The following is a 2,250-nucleotide window of genomic DNA, read 5'->3' as shown; positions in this document are numbered from 1 at the left end:
AGGAGATCTCTTCTTCTCTCTTCCCCTTGTCCGGCCACCATCGGCGGCGACTGCAACAGTGGCGGCCGGCGATGGTTCGGCCAGTGGTGTTGTCGGGTTGGGGAAGGAGAGGGCACAGCCACCATGGCTGTTGCCCTTGGATCAAAAAGATTTGAGGGAGGGAGATGTACTCCCAACCATGAAGAGAGAGGAATCATCCCTTTATGTTGGTCTCTTTACCGGGACCGGCCATCATCGCCGGCGTGGCAGCGGCCATGGCTGGCGACGACGTAGGCCGGTGGTACAAGGTGGGAGTCGGGCCACCCCGACTGCCCTAGATCTGGAGGGATTGAGATGTTTGGGGACCTGGTGATGGACCCCATAGTAGATGTGAATTATGGTTTAGAATATTTAAATATTAAATAATTTAGTTTGTGATTTGTGATTGATGTTGTAGAGGAAGAGTCGGCGGTGCCAAGAGATTTTGATCAGGGGACTCAGCACCCCAGCGCGTAGGTTGTGATTCGGACCGTGTTTGAGTCAGTCTACAATTTCTGTAAGAATTCCTACATCTGAGCACTTTTATTTATGCATATATTGGATTTATCGTTGGATATATTTTATCAGTATGTTGCTATTTGTTTTTGAGCTTGTATGGCACTATGAGGTGTGCATTTTGTTTATTATGAAAGTATTGGAATAATTAAATTGGGAAGGAATAACATATTTTGAGAAATTATGAAAATATGTGACGTGATTGAAATGTGATTAAACATGTAAAACTAGACATGTAAAATGGGTTGGACTAACCTTATCATAAGATAGCCTCTACGAGCTTATGCGTAGGATAGCTGCCACGAGCTTATACGTGGGATAGCCTCTACGAGCTTATGCGTAGGATAGCCTCCATGGGCTTACGCGTGGGATAGCCTCTACGAGCTTATGCGTAGGATAGCCTCCACGGGCTTACGCGTGGGATAGCTGCCATGAGCTTATGCGTGGGATTTGTGCAGTCTTGGACTGGGTCATGAACTTGGTTAGTCCAACACCAGAAGTAAAAAGTCTGAAGACTTGGGAATCATGGTATTACGTGAATGAATCACGAAATGTGAAAAAGGGATTTATGTATACAAAATGGTTTGTGTATATATTTGTTATTTATTGAGCCTTTTGAAATGATGAAATGACATATATTTGATGCATTGATTATTTTATGATTTTTACTGTGTGTGGCTGTTGGGATTCTTACTGGGCTGGAAAAGCTCATACTACATTTACTTTCTTTTTCAGAGGCACTGGATTTGTAGAGACCATTGGGTGGGACGAGAAATAAGATCAGCATGGAGTCTGATTGCTGGATAGATAGGAGTTAATCTATCTTTTATTTATGGACATTTGAAATTATGTAATAAATCAGTACATTTTAGTTGGATTTGATTGAATTACATTAATCTTTGATTTTGGCATATATGTGAATATTGTACCTTTTAGGCCTTGCATGATCTTTAGGGCACTGCTCTAGGGCTCATGCGGCCGGTCGCGTGCCGGACCCGGGTGATGGGTTCGGGGCGTGACAATTTGTTTTTGAGAATTCTGAAATGAATGGGAATATTGTTGTCCATGTCAAAAATGTATAAATTGTTTTGCTATGGCTCCAAAAACTGTTGAAAATCATTTGATATGGAATAGTTTTCTGAAGGGTTATACAGGATGGATATTTCATGAAAAGTCTAAATTATCGTCTTCATCTAACCAACCCTTAATTATGGAACACACTGCTAGTATTGGATCTAGTAACACGGACAGAAATCCTGTTGTAGAAGATGATATGAGCGGCTTACTCAAAGATGCTTTTGAACATAATATTAGAAATTTAACAAATTTTAGTGAAGAGCAAGAAAGAGCTCCAATAGGTGATGAGCATACCGTTACTGAATCTATACATGTTGAGGAACCTATAGACTCTGAAGATAATACAACTCGGTATCATAACTTGCTGAAAGATTGTGATCAAGAACTATATCCGGGTTGTAAGAATTTTACAAAAAAAATTTCATGGTGCATTTATTCCATTTGAAATATTTGAATGGATGGTCTAGCAAGTCTTTTACTATGTTTCTTCAATTATTAAAAGATGCATTTCCAGAAGGTGTTATTTTGCCATCATCTTTTTATGAAGCCAAAAAACTAGTAAAAGACTTGAATCTTGGATATGAGAAGATACACAGTTGTCTAAATGACTGTATCTTATACCGTGGTGAAAATATTAAC

At 40.0% G+C, this 2,250-nt stretch overlaps 1 long non-coding RNA gene across 1 annotated transcript; it reads left to right on the top strand.

Annotated features, from left to right (window-relative positions):
* The first annotated feature begins 481 nt into the window (after positions 1 to 481).
* On the top strand, positions 482 to 1,445 carry LOC120107023. The gene is made up of 2 exons (XR_005508997.1): positions 482 to 535; positions 1,270 to 1,445. It is a non-coding gene; the product is annotated as an uncharacterized LOC120107023 (long non-coding RNA).
* Positions 1,446 to 2,250: the final 805 nt, after the last annotated feature.

The sequence above is a fragment of the Phoenix dactylifera genome, unplaced genomic scaffold, assembly GCF_009389715.1.
Source record: "Phoenix dactylifera cultivar Barhee BC4 unplaced genomic scaffold, palm_55x_up_171113_PBpolish2nd_filt_p 000728F, whole genome shotgun sequence".
NCBI lineage: Eukaryota > Viridiplantae > Streptophyta > Magnoliopsida > Arecales > Arecaceae > Phoenix > Phoenix dactylifera.
The sequence above is the reverse complement of the archived record's forward strand: the minus strand, read 5'-3'. Positions and strand labels throughout refer to the sequence as shown.